Source organism: Erinaceus europaeus, chromosome 17 (genome assembly GCF_950295315.1).
Source record: "Erinaceus europaeus chromosome 17, mEriEur2.1, whole genome shotgun sequence".
Classification (NCBI taxonomy): domain Eukaryota; kingdom Metazoa; phylum Chordata; class Mammalia; order Eulipotyphla; family Erinaceidae; genus Erinaceus; species Erinaceus europaeus.
This window is the reverse complement of record NC_080178.1, coordinates 25,684,070-25,704,654: the sequence shown is the minus strand read 5'-3', so window position 1 is coordinate 25,704,654 and position 20,585 is coordinate 25,684,070. Positions and strand designations below refer to the sequence as shown.

The window sequence follows — 20,585 nt, the reverse complement described above, 5'->3', positions numbered from 1 at the left end:
CAAAATTCCAGTAATGATTATATTTTTTCCAGATAGCATAACCAGCCCATGGTATAGCATACTAAATCATAAAGTACAAATTGAAGGAAGGTGTAGTATCTTTACAAAGTTACACACTTTGGTAAATCAATACAGTGTCATTTAATATAATAATTTGCACTCCCAAAAAAGCATTCAAATACCAAATAAAAATACTGGCTTTAAAGGTTGCTTATAGAAGAGTAAGTTATGGGAGTCAGGTGGTAGCGCAGTGGTTAAGCGCAGGTTGTTCAAAGCACAAGAACCGGAGTAAGGATCCCGGTTCAAGCCCCTGGGTCCCCACCTGCAGGGGAGTCGCTTCCCAAGTGGTGAAGCAGATCTGCAGGTGTCTTTCTCTCCCCCTGTCTGTCTTCCCCTTCTCTCTCCCTTTCTCTCTGTCCTATCCAACAACGAAGACATCAATAACAACAGCAATAATAACCACAACAATAAAACAACAAGGGCAACAAAAAGGGAAAATGAATAAATAAAAATAAAAAAGAGTAAGTTACAAATTATTATCTTTTAAAACTAAACCTATACAATTTTTCCCTTCAAAGTACGTTCCCCACCCCACCCCAGTAGCAAGCAAGTAGAAAGACCTAAAAAGACACTATAAAGTTTCTAATGAAATGATTTCTACTTAGACCTAGATACCCTCCTCACCTACTTCCTGTTAACTTCCCTCACTCACTCCAAAGCTAATCTTAGCAAAGCAAGGACTGCAAAAGCTGAATAAGGGCAAGAGACTGGAATATTTTAACGATGACTCTTTAGTCACTGTCAGGCCACCCCATCATCTGGGACCTATTTGGGGAGTCCTGAGACTCCCAAACAGACATGATGGGCCTAGACCTCAAATAAATCCCTCTCTCTATTGTTACTAGATATCTCTATCAGAATTAACACAATAGACCCCTTTGTGAGCTCCTAAAGGACCTTGCCCTCAACTTGGATCAACAATGGTAGAGAATGTTCCATCCTCCGAAGGGAGGATGGACAACATACTCTATGCTACATACAAGGAAGATGGGTCCTGAAATTGGGGCAGCTTGGAAAGTTTCTACTCATGACCACAGAATGTGAGCTCAGATCTATAGGGATGCAGAGGTCACATAGGTTCCTAAGCTGAATATAGGCCCCAGATCAGATCAAATTGATGGTGTTTATAGTCAACAATATTTATACCCCTTTTCCATATTTAGGAGCCACTCTCTTCCCTGATCCAGCTTTCTGGTCTTTTTTCCAGCCATGACATCATCTCCCCAGACAATAACTTGGATCCACCTGCATATCAGATGTCAGGCTCAGAAAAAAAATAGAAAAAAACAAAACAAAACAACTACTATAGTCATGGGCCCTTTGGAATATAACTAAAATAGGCCTACTATCTCCAAAATGGAGACCCCCAACTCTTCATCTGAACTATTCTAGCCTTTAGGTTCATGAATAGTCAATGACTTGTTTGGCTTTATGTGTTAACTCTCTTTTCAGCCACCATCGTGTTAGCATCAGGTACTAGATGTTAACACAATGCGAACTGGACTTCCCTGGACAGATGACCCCACCAGTGTGTTCTGGAGCCCTGATACCCAGAATCCTGCCCCAGTAGGGAAAGAGAGAGACAGGCTGGGAGTATGGATTGCCCATGTTCATCAGGGAAGCAATTACAGAAGCCAGACCTTCCACCTTCTGCACTCCATAATGACCCTGGGTCCATACTCCCAGAGGGATAAAGAATAGGGAAGCTATCAGGGGAGGGGATGGGATATGGAGTTCTGGTGGTGGGAATTGTGTGGAGTTGTACCCCTCTTATCCTGTGGTTTTTGTCAGTGTTTCCTTTTTATAAATAAAAATGAAAACACTAGTAATAATGTATATTCCTTCAAGTAGGCTCTGTAAGTTTACTGTAAGTCAACAGTCATGTGTATCCAAGAGGTTACTATGTTTTCTTTGGGGGTGGTGGATGGGTCCAAGTTCCAATGTGTGAAAACCTTTAAAGTTCCAATGTGTGGAAACCTAAAAGAAATACATCAATGCAAATTTTATAAGTACCCTCTAAAATTGTTAAATCTTCAGCAAAACAGATTCAAAACAAAATCTGAGATTCTCAAAATTAGATGGTAATTTCAAACAGCACTAATTCCTTTTTTTAAAAATTTTATTTCTTTATTGGGGAATTAATGTTTTACATTCAACAGTAAATACAATAGTTTGTACATGCATAACATTCCCCAGTTTCCCATTTAACAATACAACCCCCACTATGTCATTTATCATCCTTTATGGACCTGTATTCTCCCCATCCACCCACCCACCCCAGAGTCTTTTACTTGGGTGCAATATGCCAATTCCATTTCAGGTTCTACTTGTGTTTTCTTTTCTGGTCTTGTTTTTCAACTTCTGCCTGAGAGTGAGATCATCCCATATTCATCCTTCTGTTTCTGACTTATTTCACTCAACATGATTTTTTCAAGGTCCATCCAAGATCGGCTGAAAACAGTGAAGTCACCATTTTTTACAGCTGAGTAGTATTCCATTGTGTATATATACCACAACTTGTTCAGCCACTCATCTGTTGTTGGACACCTGGGCTGCTTCCAGGTTTTGGCTATTACAGATTGTGCTGACAAGAACATATGTGTACACAGATCTTTTTGGATGGATGTGTTGAGTTCCTTAGGATATAACCCCAAGAGAGGAATTGCAGGGTCATAGGGTAGGTCCATTTCTAGCCTTCTAAGAGTTCTCCAGACTGTTCTCCACAGAGGTTGGACCAATTGACATTCCCACCAGCAGTGCAGGAGGGTTCCTTTGACCCCACGCCCTCTCCAGCATTTGCTGCTGTTACCTTTTCTGATGTATGACATTCTCACAGGAGTGAAGTGATATCTCATTGTTGTCTTTATTTGCATTTCTCTGACAATCAGAGACTTGGAGCATTTTTTCATGTGTTTCTCGGCCTTTTGGATCTCTTCTGTGGTGAATATTCTGTCCAAGTCCTCCCCTCATTTTTGGATGGGGTTATTTGTTGTCTCGTTGTTGAGTCTGAAAAACTAGAAGCATTTCCACTCAGATCAGGTACTAGACAGGGCTGCCCACTATCACCATTACTATTCAACATAGTGTTGGAAGTTCTTGCCATAGCAATCAGGCAGGAGCAAGGAATTAAAGGGATACAGATTGGAAGAGAAGAAGTCAAACTCTCCTTATTTGCAGATGACATGATAGTATACATGGAAAAACCTAAGGAATCCAGCAAGAAGCTTTTGGAAATCATCAGGCAATACAGTAAGGTGTCAGGCTACAAAATTAACATTCAAAAGTCAGTGGCATTCCTCTATGCAAACATAAAGTTAGAAGAAATTGAAATCCAGAAATCAATTCCTTTTACTATAGCAACAAAAACAATAAAATATCTAGGAGTAAACCTAACCAAAGAAGTGAAAGACTTGTATACTGAAAATTATGAGTCACTAATTCCTTTTATTTAGAAGCCCTACACCTCTTTATTTTGATCAACAGTCATAAAGCCTTTTCTTTAAACTTCTAACACTATTTTGAAATTAATGGTGATAGTGGGCAGCCCTGTCTAGTACCTGATCTGAGGGGGAATGCTTCCAGTTCTTTACCATTGAGTTGACTGTAGTTTGCTATAAATGGACTCCACTATTTTGAGGAATTTTCCTTCTATTCCAGGTTTTTGTAGTGTTTTGATCATGATCAAATGTTGGATTTTGTCAAAGGCTTTCTCTGAGTCTATTGAGATAATCATGTGGTATTTAGTCTTGCATTTATTGATGTGGTGGATCACACAGATTGATTTACGTATATTAAGCCAACCTTGCATCCCTGGGATAAACCCCACTTGGTCATGATGAACAATCATTCTAATATACTGCTGTATCTGGTTGGCTAGAATTTTGTTCAATATTTTATCATCTATGTTCTTCAGAGATATCAGTCTGCAGTTTTCCTTTTTGTTATTGTTGTTGTGTTCCTGTCTGCTTTTGGTATCAAGGTGATGTTGGCTTCATAGAAGCTGGAAGGAAGTATTCCTGTGACTTTAATCTTTTGGAAGAGTTTTAAAAGTAGAGGTATTAACTCTTCCTTGAAGGTTTTGTATAATTCATTTGTAAAACCATCTGGTTCAGAACTTTTATTCTTGGGAAGGTTTTTGTTAACTGTTTCAATTTCTTTGACTGTGATTGGCCTGTTCATATTTTCTAGATTCTCTTTGTTTAATTTTGGAAGTTTGGAGGTATCTAGGAACTTGTCCATTTCTTCCAGATTTTCTAGCTTGGTGGCATGTAGTCATTCATAGAAGCCTCATGTTATGTGTTGGATTTCTATGGTATGTTATAATAGATGCTCTTTAATTTAAAATCCTGTTTATTTGAGTCTTCTCCCTTTTTTGTTTTGTGAGTCTGGCTAAGGGGTTGTCGATTTTTTTACCCTTTTGAAGAACCAACATTTAGCTTCATTGATCTTTTGTTTGGTTCTCTTATTTTCAATGTTCTTTATTTCTGCCCTAACTTTAGTTATTTCAGTCCTTCTGGTTGCTTTAGGGTTCTTTTGTTCTTCTTCTTCTAAGTCTTTAAGGTGTGCAGTCAGATTGTTTATTTGAGCTTTTTCTTGTTTCCTAATGTGTGCTTGTATGGCTATGAACTTCCCTCTCATTACTGCCTTAGCAGTGTCTCAAATATTTTAATGTTATTTCAGTCCTTATGGTGAAACACAGTGGTTGTTAAGCCCTCTTATCTTCTTTTTGTCTTCCCTGAAGGCCATGGGAACCTAAGGCCTTTTTAACTATAAGTAGATTGTTTATCTTAATCACACACTTGTGACCAAGAGATAAAACAGGGTGGGGGATAGATAGCACTGTGGTTATGCAAAGTGACTCCTATGCCCCAAGAGCCCAGAGTCCTGGACCTAATCCTGACCTCACCCCCAAGCTGAGCTCTATGGCCCTGTATTTCTGAATACATCCTGATTTCTAAGGGAGTTATTCACCCCTTTTCCTAATTCATCATCAGAAAGATGTGAAACGGCTCCTACTAGACAGCCACACCTCCTGACCACCGAGAGTGGAGATTTTCTTCTGAGTTACCTGGTCTGCTCTCTGCCCCTGATGTCAACAATATAGGCCTTGCTTGCTGCTGTTCCAGCCTCTGAGGAGCAACAGCAGTGGAGACCCACAATTGTAAATTGGTGAGGGTAAGTTCTCCTTCTTTCAGCAGTCTGTTGATAAAACTCAGGCTGGAGGTGGTGTTTCAACGGACTGGTAAGGCTGCTCCCTAGTAGGTACAGACTTTTAACCCTGGGAATCTCTCCTTAAGTCTCTCTGTCCATGAGCCACACATGTTTGTACTCACCTGTGGCTTGATGGGTTCCTGGAGTGATCCTAGTCTTTTGTTGCATTCTCAGGTGATCCTCTTTGTTCACTTTTTGTTTGTTTTGGAATCACAGCCCTTGAAATCTTTGCTGGGTTTTATGTACTTAACTCTAATAATTTCCATGAGTCAATAGCCACAACAATACTAAAACCACATTCATTTATTTATTGATTGATTTTGGATAGAAACAGAGAGAAATTGAGAGTGAAAGGGGAGATAGAGAGGGAGAGTAACAGAGAGACACATACAGTGCTGCTTTACTACTCCTTGAACTTCCCCCATGTAGGTAGGAACCTAGGGCTTGAATGGGGGTCCTTGCATATAGTAGCATGTGTGCTCAGCCACATACACCGCTGCCTGGCCCCTGTCCACTGTTAATTGTGGGCATTTTGAGTCAATTGGACCAAAGGAAGAGAGTCATAAATGTCTAAATTTTATTTCTCCCTGAGTCATTTTTGAAATCTAAAAAAATACATTAGGAGTCCGGTGATAGCGCAGTGATTTAAGCGCACGTGGTGCAAAGTGCAAGGACCGGCATAAAGATCCCAGTTTGAGCTCCTGGCTCCCCACCTGCAGGGGAGTTGCTTCACAGGTGGTGAAGCAGGTCTGCAGGTGTCTGTCTTTCTCTCCCCCTCTCTGACTTCCCCTCCTCTCTCCATTTCTCTCTGTCCTGTCCAACAATGATGATATCAATAACAACAAAAATAATAACTACAATAACAATAAAAACAAGGGAAATAGATAAATAAATATTTTTAAGTGTTCATAAAAGAAGAAGAAGAAAAGATAAACAGCCATGAAAATGTTGATCATGAGGGATCTGCAGAGCTGCAGTCACTGCTCAGAGCTCCCACTGGAGGGAAAGGGCATGCAAGTGGTGGGCAAGGGGGCTAGCATATACTTTGGGGATATACCACACCACACCACAACATCTCCTTAACTAAACAAAATCAATTTAGGGCCCAGGTCGCAGTACACCCAGTTGAGAGCACATGTTACAAGGTGCACGCATCCAGGTTCAAGCTCTGAGTCCCCACCTGCAGGGAGGAAAGCTTCTAGAGAGGTGAATCAGTGCTGCAAGTCTCTCTCTCTTTCGCTGTCTCTCTCTCTCTCTCCCCCTCATCCCTCTGGATTTCTCTGTCTCTATTCTAGAAATTAACTAATTAATAATAAAGTAAAAATCGAGTTTTAAAAAATGTTTACGGGCTGGGTGGTAGCAAAAACAAAAACAAAAACAAAAGGAGGACCCTAACCCACAGGTTGTATTTTGTAGGTTTTCCTGGGGTATTTGATTCAAGTTATAATCTAGACTTAACCCAGAAATATACTCCTCGGGCCAGAAACCAAACAGCAGAAAGCCATCAAGATGTTTCAGTGGACCAGTTAGCTAGCCAAATAATGGCACCTTTAACAGTTTGTTATCTAAAGGTGTATATAAAAGCTTCCTACATGGTGGTATACATAATCAAAGCAGCAGATAAATATTGAACTAGTGTTGTGAGGTGAGAAGGGTCTACAGTGCACTCATGCTTCCATTTGGGAATGAATCTTCCATCTCGAAGTTTCAGTTAAAATCAGCATATATTCCTTTATGTATTTTGGTCCCTAATTATATGCATTACAAGGCCACTTTTCTATGGCCAAAAATAATAAAACTTTAATGCTGATTAATTCTGTATGCTCATCACAGGTGCCAAGCAGGCTCTGTCATCAAGCCATTCAGAGACTCTGAGTAGTGGGGTAGTCACCATCCCTAATATTCATATTATCTGGCAGAGGGAAAGAGTCATTCTAGAAGTGAGAACATTTATAGAATTGACAAAAAAAGCAGACCAGGTCTTTCTCTCCCCCTCTCTGTCTTCCCCTTCTCTCTTGATTTCTCTCAGTCCTATCCAACAACGATGACAACAACAATAACTACAGCAACAATAAAAAAGGGGCAACAAAAGGAAAAATAAATACAAAAAAATACACTAGATGCCTCATTAATTCCTCCAAAGGTTTTAGCAATAGATATAATGGCCTGTACCTGAACTGATTTTGCTTTTGAGATCGTGTTGGTCTTTATTACATAAAGCCTCTACCTAGTGTATCCACTACTGCTGGAGCTGGGAAGCATTTGCCTTTGTCAATTCTATAAATGTTCTCACTTCTAGAATGACTCTTCACTGCCTGTGAAGCGACTCCCCTGCAGGTGGAGAGCCAGGGGCTCAAACTGGTGTCCTTATGCCAGTCCTTGCACTTTGCGCCATGTGCGCTTAACCCGCTGTGCTGCCGCCTGACCCCTGAGAATAGAATTTTTATGTAGACTCAGGGGGCTGAGTGGTGGTGCATCTGGTTAAATGCACATGTAACAATGCACAATGTTTAAGCCCCTGGTCCCCACCTGCATAGGGAAAGCTTTGTGAGTGGTGAAGCAGTGTCTCTTTGCCGGTGTCTCTTTGTCTCTCTTCCTCTCTATTTATTCCTTCCCTCTCAATTTCTGACTGTCTGTATCCAATAAATAAATAAAGATAATAAAAATAATAAAATATAAAGAATTCTTATGAAGGCTCTCTCACCAGTTCCTAGTTATGAAAGCTTTATATAATTTGTAAGAAAGGAGAGAGCTGACACTGTGTACTTGATGTAGTTCCCTTATACCAAAACCATACAGGTAGGTGTGTGTGTGTGTGTGCGTGTGTGCGTGTGTGCGTGCGTGCGTGCGTGCGTGTGTGCGTGCATGCGTGTGTGTGTGTTGCTTCTTTCTAGAGTCCTGGAGTGGGAAATGTGAGATGTACCTTTCCAAGTTTTGCTCTTCATCTTCAATTCCTGCCTCTTGCTTCTTCATTAGCCCTGCCCGTCTCTGGCTTCCCCACGGCCCCTTTTCTTCTAGTACCAGTCCTCCCCACAGAAATAATCAAAGCTCTGTCCATTTCATCTCTTTCTGCTACCCTCACTTGTTCAGCCTTTCCCTCAGACTGTGGATTGCTTTTCTTCTCTTTCAAGCCGCAATTAATTGCTTCATAGGAACTGCTGGATCCATGTCCTTTGGATTCTCTAGAGGTGAGTTTCTGGGATCCAAAGTTTGGAAGAAAAAGCTTGGTGAGAGATTGCCAAACTGGGCTGTGGTTGGGTTTCCCCCTGGATTACCTAAAAAAAAAAAACATATCGCCACCTCCAGGATTGCTTTCTTTCAGAAATCCCCTATTCTGACCCATATAACCAATGCCATGTCCTCCACCCATTCTGATACCCCTCCCACTAGATGAATACCTTGGGCTTAGTATGTTAAGAGAGGTCATGCTCCTTGCTGTAAATGGACAATAAAGAAGATCTGGTCCAAATCACGTTTTTCTAAGCTCTAGAGGCAGGAAGGAGGCATATCCAGTCACACTAACATTATTTGAAATTTAACTCAGTTGTGTAATATGTCAATACTCTCAGTGGCTACTTTTTGGAACAGAAAACATTTTTGCAGTGAAAGATACTTCCTGAGAATAAAGATTTTTTTAAAAAAAAAGGAAAAGAAAAAAAGAGCAAATACCTGATGGTTTACCTTTCTATAGAAGTGAAATAGCCTGTTAATTTTGCACTTTTACTGTTAAATACCTTTTAAAGGAATAATAACAATAAAATAAAATAAAACCAGAAAACATACTAACCCCTTATTTGAGTTACCCTACATTCTTTTTGCAAATCCACTTAACAAAAAGAATAATTCCAAGCCAAAATTGAGAGCCAACATTAAGCCTTCCCCCAAACATCAGACAAGTTATATGTGCTGCGTTCAGAACTGACTAATGGGCATTTACCTCTTTGAGAGTCCCAGACGACTGTGAGATTTTTTAAATTAATTAATTTATTATTGTAGAAAGAGAGAAGTTGAGGGGGAAGGGAGATAGAGATGGAGAGAGACAGAGAGACACCTGCAGCCCTGCTTTACCACTTGTGAAGTTTTCACCCTGCAGGTGGGGACCAGAGTCTTGAACCTGGGTCGTTGCACACTGTAGTGTGTGCACTTAACCAGGTGCGCCACTGCTTGACTCCCGATGATTGTGAAATTAATTTAATAGCACATCAATACTGCTGTCAGCCCTTAGGAGACATAATGAATGTCATTCCTGTTAAAAGGACTGGTACGTACAAGCAGAAGCTGCATGGCCTAGGGGTTGGGAGTACAAGCCTTAGATCTAGGCTGTCCACATTGCACTCTTAGTTCTGTCACATGCTAACTGAGAAAATATATTCTCTGTGCCTTAGTTTCCTCATCAGTAAAATGAAGATAAAGAACTTAATTTTATATGGATGTTGAGTCTTGTTTCTGTTTTCTTTTCATTTTTTTCTTTCTTTTTTTAAATATTTATTTATTTATTTCCTTTCTTGCCCTTATCATTTTATTGTCGTTGTTATTGATGTTGTTGGATAGGACAGAGAGAGATGGAGAGAGTAGGGGAAAACAGAGAGGGGAAGAGAAAGTGAGACACCTGCAGACCTGCTTCACCACTTGTGAAGCGACTCCCCTACAGGAGGGAGCCAGGGGCTTGAAATGGGATCCTTAAGCCACGTGCACTTAACCCGCTGCGCTACCGCTCGACTCCCCTTGTTTCTGTGTTCTAATTCTACTAGCTCTTTAAGTAGTGCTCTGCATCAGGCACTGTTTTAAGGTGTTCAAGATGCTAGTGTGTTTCTAGGATGTGCAGTGATATACCTGGTTGAGTGCTCACATTACCATGTACAAGGCCCCCAGTTCAAATGCCAGGTCCCCATCTGCAAGGGGGAAGCCTCATGAGCAGTGGAGATGTGGTGCAGATGTCTTTCTGTCTCTTTTCCTTTCTATCCCTCCCTCTACAATTTATTTCTGTCCTGCCAAATAAAAAAGAATGAGAAAAAATAATTGAGAAAAAAATGACTTCCAGGAATAGTGGATTTGTTGTGTAGGCACCAAGTCCCAATAATAACCCTGATGGCAAAAAAAAAATGTTAATATGTTTCATCATAATAGGCCTATAAGCTATATTCAACTACCTGTTTAAGTATAGAGAAGTTAGTCAGGGAATTGAGTTAATACAGCATGTTTAAAACAGGTTTGTTAGGATGACTTCACTAATATATCCTAGGGAAAGATAGAAACAGGCTGTGGGTATGGATCTACCTGAAAACACCCATGTCCAGTGGCAAAGTGATTACTGAAGCCAAAAATTCCACTTTATGCACCCTCATCAAGAATTTTGGTCCATGGGTGCAAAGCACAAGGACCGGCATAAGGATCCCGGTTCAAGCCCCCGGCTCCCCACCTGCAGGGAAATTGCTTCACAGGTGGTGAAGCAGGTTTGCAGGTGTCTATCTTTCTCTCCCATTCTCTGTATCCCCCTCCTCTCTCCATTTCTCTCTGTCCTATCCAACAACGAAGACATCAATAATAACAACAATAAAATAACAACGGCAACAAAAAGAGAAAATGAATAAATATTAAAAAAAAAAAAAAGAATTTTGGTCCGGGAGTCAGGCAATAGCACAGCTGATTAAACACACATGGTACAAAGTGCAAGGGCCGGAGTAAGGATCCCAGTTTGACCCCCGGCTCCCCACCTGCAGGAGGTCACTTCATAAGTGGTGAAGCAGGTCTGCAGGTGTTTATCTTTCTCTCCCCCTCTGTCTTTCCCTCCTCTCTCCATTTCTCTCTGTCCTATCCAACAACAACAACAGCTATGACAACAATAACAACTACAACAAGGGCAACAAAATGGGAAAAATAGCCTCTAGGAGCAGTGGATTTGTAGTGGAGGCACCGAGGCCCAGAAATAACCCTGGAGGCAAAAAAAAAACAAAGATATATAAAAATATAATAATTTTGGTCCATATTCCCAGAGGGGGAGAAATGACTGGGGGGAGATGACCAGAGGGCTCTGAACTCCAACTCCATCAGGACCTGGAGAGAGAAGAAGGAAAAGTGAAGAGCATACAGAAGTAGTAATAAGTGTAGGTGTGGCTAAGAAATGAAGAGAAGGCAAGACCATAAAAAAATATGGGCAAATATATATATATATGTATATTCATACATGTACATATATATCTTGCAGTTATAGAAATAAGACTCAACCCATAGCTGCAATTTGGGAGAACTACTGTAGTTTCCAATGGGGGGAATGGGGATAAAGAACTCTGGTGGTGGGAACAATGAAGAATTATACCCCTGTTATCTTTTAATTTTATAAATCAATATTATGTCACTGATGAAATTAAAAAATAACAAATAAAAAGAAAACAGAACGTAGAAAGTAAACACCTTGTTCATGCCAGCCATCATATATAGATCACTTCCTACCTTCACTCCCTCGGTCTCAGCAGGTGTTCTGCTTTGATTATCTCTATACATCTGGCCTGTGTAAGGACCAGCAAACCAGCAAATGGATACATAGCACAGTGACCAACACATCATAGATTTTCAGTATGATTAAATGGAAACTAATTAATGTTTAATCATCCTCATGATCTTTAAATCCTTTTCAGAACACACGATATGGATTTCAAAGAAAACCTGGAGGGCCAGGTGATGCCGCACCTGGTTGAGTGCACATGTTACTATGTGCAAGGAACTGAGTTCAAATCCCGGTCCCCACCTGCACGGGGACAGCTTTGCAAGTGATGAAGCGGTGCTGCAGGTATTTCTCTGACTCTCTCCCTTTCTGTCACTCTTCCCTCTAGATTTCTGGCTGTCTCTATCCAAATAAATAAAGATAATTAAAAAAGGAAATACATTAAAAAGAAAACTTGGGTCATAGAGTATAATCTATGTTATAGATTTGGCCCCCCACATCCCTTGAAATGCAGAAAACTCAGTTCCATTTCCATTTCCATTTCCGCACTAAACTTTTTGTGCAAGGGCTCCTATCCTTTTCTTTCTGGTTTTCTATTTCAAATTCAAGGAGAAGTGGCAGGTGGCAGGACTCCATTACCATGTGCTCCGGGGGCATATTCAGAAGCATCCACTAGGGGGCGAAGAATTATCAACAGGCCAGAAAAGACCAACAAGATGGCTGAAATGAAAGTTATATCATTTTCTGAAGAAACATGAATTTACGTGGCATATTTCCCATTTATTTCATCCTAAACACAGGAGGGTTCTCATTCAGTTTTTACACAAATCTCTAAAATTTGTGAGAGGAGAATTTAATCTCAAAAGTGCCTTTGCCTACTGAAAGAAGCTCCAGTCTGGCGCTGCTTAAGAAGTTACTAGTTGGGGGGGGGGGGGGGGGTCAGGTGGTAGCACAGCTGGTTAAGCGCATGTGGTGCAAAGCGCAAGGACCGGCTTAAGGATCCCGGTACGAGCCCCAGGGTCCCCGCCTGAAGGGGAGTTGCTTCACAGGCTGTGAAGCAGGTCTGCAGGTGTCTGTCTTTTTCTCTCCCTCTCTGTCTTCCCCTCCTCTCTCCACATCTCTCTGTCCTATCCAGCAACAAATGACATCAACAATAACAATAATAACCACAACAAGGCTACAATAATAAGGGCAACAAAAGGGGGGGGGGGAAATGGCCTCCAGGAGCAGTGGCTTCATGGTGCAGGCACTGAGCCCCAGCAATAACCCTGGAGGCAAAAAAAAAAGAAAAGAAAAGAAGTTACTAGTGTTGCCAATGACTCTGAACTCCAACTATGCTTATCCCCCTTAAGGTATTGTATCCCAGAGTCTAATGACAATGACTTCAGGGACAAAAGAGAAGAGAAGTTCTGTGTTGTCAGTCCAACTCGCCCAGCCACCAATTCCCCAAGAATTACAGGACACAGACCCTGCTGAGATTTTTTTTAAAATTATTATTAGTGATTTACCAAATTACAAGACAGTTCAGGTATAATTCTATACCCTTTCCATCACCAGAGTTCTGTGTCCCCATTCTCTCCATTGGAAACTACACAAGTGCTGAGATTAATTTTTATCTATTATAATTGATATGTTTATATGCGCTCTCCATCAAAGCTACTTAACATGTAGCTACTAACCTTTCAGAATCAGTGTTCATATATTACTCTTCCTTACAGTCCTATAACTCAACTTTTATTATTCTTGAAGATTTTTTTTATTTTGTAAATCCAACTTATTGGTTTGAAATGCTGTAGAATTTCAAGAATACAACTTCACACTTCTATATGTGTATGAATCTCCCTACACTCATCACCAAAGTTCTAGAACTGTTGTATTATTAGAATGACCTCCCCTATTCACTTCTCTCACCTCCTTTTTCCTTCTTTGGAAACCATCTTTTTTTTTTTTTTTAATTTCTTAGTGAAAGAATCCTTGGTGGAGGATATAATAGAAAATTAAGCACTACTTGAACTCCAGTAACCTCACTTGAAGTTTGAATTGCCCTTAAGTCTTCAGTGTGGAAAACCTGTCTCTCCACTTCTGCATGGGCGAGTTCTCAAGGTGTGGGTCTAGAATCTCTGGAGCAAGGTCCCTGAAATCCAACCTCTTTTCCTTTTCCCTCTGTAGGAACCACCCAGAAGCTTGGCTCTGGTAGGATAAGTTGTTCCACCATCTCACAGAAAGCAAGAGGGGACCCTCTCTTCCTTGTTTTTTTTTTTTAATTTATTTTATTAGTGATTTAATAATAATCTACAAGATTGTGGGATAAGAAGGGTACAATTCCCAGCACCAGAGTTGTATCCTGTCCCTTTCACTAGAAGTTTTCCTATTCTTTATCCCTCTGGGAGTATGGACCAAAGATCTTTATGGGATGCAGAAGGTGGGAGGTCTGGCTTCTGTAATTGCTTCTCTGCTGGACATGGCTGTTGGTAGGTGGATCCATACCCCCAGCCTGCTTCTATCTTTCCCTAGTCTCTCTCTTCCTTTCTGATAGCTATTGGGAAATGCGAAGGTGAGAGAGCTTTTAGAATCCAAATTTTGAAAGAATTTGGGAAAAACCTGGAAATTCTTAGAATACCTTTGACATGATATTCTAAGTCCCTATTACGTATTCACACAGGAAAAAAAAAGTTGAAGATGGTGTAAAAGAGGAAGAAAACCTGTCAACATCTACTATATCCTGGGAATGTCACATATATTATCTCATGTAGTCCTGTTTTATACTAGATGGGATTGAGGCACTGAGTCATTAGCTCGCTCTATAAGGTCCTACAGGGACAAAGTGACAGGAGTTGATAGTGAATGCATAATCTTCTTTGAAAGACCATCCTTTTCTAACTAAGCATTATCAGCCTTTCCCAAGGTTGTTGCTATTTCTCTTTAGGGAGTGAAAAAGGAGGAAGTGGTTTGGACTAGACTTCTGGAAAACAAGAGTCATCTATGGTGAGGCAAGTAGTCTGCAAGCCTGAGGGGGCGGGATTGAGGAGGCTGGATATGGTGAGCCCTGACAGGCAAAACTTATTGGTGTTGAACACCAGATGTCAACACAGACAAGGAATGAGCCTGGAGACTGGGCTGCCGGTTACTGGGAAACAAGTATATATGGCTGAGCCAAACTTCTCGCTTCCTTAGCCCTTTCCCTGGGCTCCATGACAGTCTGCTACTTCCCCTTCCAATAAATACAACGTCCATGTGATAGCTACACTTTTCTAAATCACTCTAAAATATCACTGATAAGGTGTGAATGTGCACTGACTTACTCATCACCAAACCCTTTCAGTGGTTTCTGGAAGCTTTCTTTGGCTCCATCAGGCACAGGAAATGCTGGTGCACTGACCTCCGTTGCAGCCTTTACCGAAAATGTCTTCATTTCGACAAGTTTTATTCACCAAACTTCAGACAAGGCAATAAAGCACCTTTCATTAGAGACTTTGAACAGGGCTGAGGTCTACTCCAGGCTTCAGCAGTGCTCATATAGCTTAGGAACCATCATTAACTTCTCTAACTGCTGGTGCTTCGGCTGCTCAAAAAGAGGACACAAACTTTTCTTTGTGGGTTGTAGGGAAGGCATGAAGACCTAGGCATGAACTCTTGAATTTGTTATTTAGTGGATCCTTCTGGCATTCAATAGAAGAGACCCATCTATGCAACAGAATAGCAGAGGAAGATGCGCTTCAATGACCAGGAGGCACTGGTACTGACTGGGGGAATGAGCTCAGCCTGGGTAACGTGGGGTGAGACAATATCCTGCAGGTCATGATCAAAGCCATGGGTGGAGCCCCAAATTCTGTTAATCTGCAACCAAAGTTTGAATGGCCAAGATTTCATCAGGAAGTGCTGGGTAACCTTTATCTCCTTACTCCTTAGTCTTGTGTTGAGTGGAAAGGACCTTTCTGTTAAAAATCAAATATCTTCCCAAAGAAGGAATCTTGGATACTGAAATACTTTGGTCCAAAGCACCCAAAGTTAATAGCAACACACATTTAAAAACTGGTAGAAATTAAGAAATTGGTGTGGGGGGGGGTGGCATACTAGGCTCTCATGCCCGAGGCTCCAAGGCCCTAGGTTCAATTCTAAGCACCAACACAAGTGAGAGCTGAGCAGTGCTCTGTTGAAAAGGAAAGAAATAAGGAACGGAAGAAAGAAGGGGGGGGGAAGAAGGAAGGAAAAAATTGGAGCAGATGGTAAAAAGAGAAATTAAGTCCCTACTGTGTGCACATAGGAAATAAATTACTATTTGGTTGGGAATTAATATTTTTGAGCACGTAGTATAGGTCAGGCACTACCATGTACATATTATTTCATTTACTTCCCATAGCAACCCTGTGAAGATTTTATTGACCTCTCTTTTAGTGAAGACTCAATTTAAGATGTGTGAGCAGATTTGCATAAGTAAGTGGCAAATCAGTATGAAAACTCTTGTTTTTCTGATTTTATTATATATATTACTATTTATTATTATAACTGTTATTGTTATCATTTTTATTGCCAACCGGGTTATCTCTGGGGCTCAGTGCCCGCATAGTGAATCCACCGCTCCTGGCAGCTACTCCACTCTCCCTTTTTTTTTCTTTATTTGATGAGAGGAGGGGGAGGTAGAGATGGAGAAAGACACCTGTAGTAATTGCTTCACTGCTCATGAAGCTTCTCCCTACAGGTGGGGGTTGGGGGATTGAATCCACTGCTGGGAAATTATGCTGATGCAGTCACATCTGCCATGTTGTCTCCTCAGGCTACTGCTAGTTCCCTCCAGAGTTGGGACATTCTCGGAGTGCCTGTTCCGCCATGTTGTGCCCTCAGGGCATTGTCTATATCCCCGCGATAATCCGATAATCCGGAGTGCTTTGGTTGCTCCTCCCCCCTCCCATTCTCACGAGAGTTATCATCCTATCCTGGAGTGCTATGGTTACTCCTCCCCCTTCCCATTCTCGCGAAAGCTGCTCCTATAAAAGCCTTTCTTCTTCTGCACCTCTCTCTCTTGCCAGCGCTTCACTCCGGAAAGGTTACTGCGTGAGGCGGCCATTTTCGCTACCTCCACGTGTCCCAACCTGCTTCTCTAGCACCCAACTCTGAGGTGCCAGCACAAATAAAGATTTGTGTTTCCTCTTCGCTCCGGACCCCCCTCTCTCTTCTCCGCGGCCCGAGCACAACAACGTCTGGCTCAACAACAATCCACATTCCTGTATATAGTAATGTGTGTGTTTAACCATGTGCACCACCACCTGACCACCACCACCCAATTTTTTTTTTGCATAGAAACAGAAATGGAGGAGGAAGGGGGAAGCAGAGAGGGAGAGGAGAAAAAAGGGGGAGGGAGTTAGAGAGGGGGGGAGGGAGAAAGAACTTGCTCCCCCTGCAGGTGGGGAGCAAGAGCCTGAATGTTTATCCCTGAGAACTGTAATGTGTGTATGTGTGCTCTACCTGGTGCATCACCACCCAGCCTCAGTTTTCTAGATTTTAAAGTTCAGTCTTTCTACTAAACCAGGTAATCTTCAGAACATATATTTAACAAGCTCCTGCTCCTTCCTTTCCCAACAAAGATGGCATTTATGAATTTGTCTATGGTACTTTAAGTGAATGCTATTGGCAAAATGGCTGAAATGGTGTGTGTATCTTAAAGCATGAACATGAGCAGTGTCTTAATGACCTGGACAATGTACAGTGAAGTCCTGGTAGCCACACTTTCTTCCTTCCTTCCTTCCTTCCTTCCTTCCTTCCTTCCTTTCTTTCTTTTTTTCTTTCTTTCTTTCTTTCTTTCTTCTCCCTAGCAAGATAGAATCTATTTCCCTTAGTTCAGTCTGGCCTGCTCTTGTAACTGACATTCGATGGGATGAGACGCCAGAGACTTGAAAGCTGTCACTTGGAATGAGGCTACTGAGGCTCAAGTGAAGGACAACTAAGAAGAGACCCCAGTCACCCCAGATGAAGCCATGATAGATTGTAGCAGGCCTGTTTCTCATAGCCCAACCTGAAGCAGGGCTGCTGGTGTCTTGCTGTCTCTTCTCCTTTATATCTCCCCCTCCCTTCTCAGCTTCTTTCTATCTCTGTCTAATAAATAATATATGCTTTTTCATTTTAAAAAATTTATTAGTGATTTACAAAATTAGAAGATAACGGGTATAATTTTACGACATTCCCACCACTAGAGTTCTGTAGCTCTAGTCCCTCCAATGGAAGCTACAGCAGTTCTCCCAAGGTTGCAGATATGTGTTGACTATTATTTCTACAACTATCTGTCTAGATTTGCACACATTTGCCTATTTTTTCCAATGGTTCCATCTTCTCTTCCTTTCCAAGTCACACCTGCACCTGTTATTATTGCTTCTAAATACCCCTCCCTTTTTCCTCTCTCTCTCTCCAGTACTGATGGAATTGGAGTTCAGAGACTGCTGGTCATCTTCCCCTAACATTTCTCTCCCTCCGGGAGTATGAACCAAAATTATTTTAATAAATAATATTTTTAAAAGAAGCTTATAGGATAAACTTTATCAATTGTCTTGAATTTTTAAGCTTATGTGCTTTGATGTGTATCTGTTTTCATTCACTGTGCCAAATTCCATTGATATTTTTAGTATAGACATTTATGCTCTTTAATACAAGAAATTTTTCTTAAGCTATTTCCTTCCTCCCTTCCTCCATCTCCCCTTTCCTTCTTTCCTCTTTTTTTTTTTCTTTTTTAAAGAGAGAGAGAGAGAGAGAGAGAGTGGACAATGCCACAGCACTAAAGCTTTTTCCAGTGTGTTTGGGACTGGGCTTGTACCTGGGTTGTGCACATAACAAAGTAACACACTATCTTAGTTCTTGGATGTATAACTTTTTTTTTCCTCTTCACTTTTTCTACTTTCTATTTCTGCTATGCCTATCATTAGCACATTATTATTGGATAACATAGAATGATCCTCTATTTATATTTTCCCCTGTTGCCATTGGTTTGTCTTTGTTCTATTTTCTGGGATATTTCTTCAACTTAATTTCCCAAAACATCTACTAAGTTATTATTTTTTAATTTCTCCCTTTGTGTCTCATTTTTACTGGATACTAGGGCTATCGCTGAGGCTTCACAATTGCACAATGACACTGTTTGTGGTGGCCATTTTTTTTTCTTGATGGTGAGTGACAGATTGAGAGAGAGGGAATCAGAGAGAAAAGAGAGTCATCGAAGGAAAGACACTTATACCAATGCTCCACTGCTCATGAAAAAACCTCCCTATAGGTGGCTACCAGAACTTGAACCCATGTGTGCTCAACCAGGTGAGATATCACCTGGCCCTTTATAGAGTTTATATTGTCTTTTTAATCTATCTGTCTATCTGCTTATTTATTTATTTATTTTTACCAGAGCACTGCTCAGCTCTGGCTGATTGAACCTAGGACCCTGGGGCCCTGGGATCTCAGAATGAGTATACTGAATTCTCCCTCAGTTTGAAATTCTCTATTTTTCCTTCTTCAGGGAATAAATGTCTGGTCTTTAGTGGTATTAGGGAAGAACAGTCACATATCTACCAAGATATTAAGAGAGGAAATCTGGGTTCTCCCTGCTTTGGGGAGCCTATTATATCACTGAACTTAGGTGCCTGTGACTCTGGAGGCTGTTGGTTCAATTATCTGCACCACCTTGTGCCAGAACTAGGCAGTGCTCTGTACTCTCCCCCCACCATTCCCTCTATCCTCATAATAAGTCTTTAAAAAAGAATTTAAAAATGACATTAATATTAGTAGCATTGACAGTGGAGTAGAAACTTCAACATGAAAATAAAATGAAAACCAGAACATGAAACTATCAGTAATGCTTGAGGAGCCCATGGTGGGGGTGGGGGTGGGGAGGGATGTGGGTGTGGATAAGGGCAAACAGTGGCTGAGAATGAATGCAGAAATGAAGAAAGTGGGCATTTTGGATGGGGGTAGATAGCATAATAGTTATGCAAAGAGATTCTCATGTCTGAGGCTCTGACATCCCAGGTTCAATCCCCCACACCACCATAAGCCAGAGCTAAGCAGTGCTCTGGTTCAAAAAACAAAACCAAAAACAAAACCAAAAACTGTGGTTTGGGAGGTGGCACAGTAGATAAAGTATTAGACTCTCAAGCATGAAGTCCTGAGTTTCATCCTGGCAGCACATGTACCAGTGCAATGTTTTTGTTTTTTTTTTTTAATCTCTCCCTCCTCCTGCTTTTCTAATAAATAAGTAATCTTTTTTTTTTAAGTGGAATCTCTTGTTTATTTACTGTTTTATTCCCCAGGGTTTCACTGCTATAGGCTGACTTTTTTTAATAGAAAGAATTAGTGTGATACTGGGGAGATGAGAAATTATATCCACGTGTTAACAACTGTGTGGTAAATCATTAACCAATGAAGAAAAAGAGGGTTGGGAGAGAGAGAGAGAGAGAGAGAGAGAGAGAGAGAGAGAGAGAGAGAGAGGTGCATCACAGCACAAAGATGCACCACAATAGAAGCCAGGTTCAAACCCAGGTCACACAGATGCCAAAGTGGGAGCACTATTCAGGCGAGCTGTTTTGCTGGTCTCCCATCTCTTTAAATCTATTCCTCAGAAGCATTCTTCTTTATATAAGTGAAACCCTAATTTATGTAGGAGTCTTTCTTTTTCTTTCATTTTTCTTCCTTTTTCCAGGATGTGACAGGGGAAGAAACACTAGCAGTGAAGTGTACCAGTTTAAGCAGCTGGTAACCTTTAATGGGAGCTGAAGGAATCTCTTCAGTTACAAGTAGTCTATAGTTCCAGGACTAACAGAGTCTTCTCATCTTGTGAATAAAGACCACAGAGGACTTGCCAACTATAGAACAAAGCCACTATCCTATTATTTGGCCATAA

General features: G+C 41.1%; 1 protein-coding gene across 3 annotated transcripts in view; it reads left to right on the top strand.

Annotated features, from left to right (window-relative positions):
• LDLRAD3 (low density lipoprotein receptor class A domain containing 3) overlaps positions 1 to 20,585 on the top strand; it is an 852,030-nt gene that overhangs the window by 504,120 nt on the left and 327,325 nt on the right. The window lies entirely within an intron of this gene.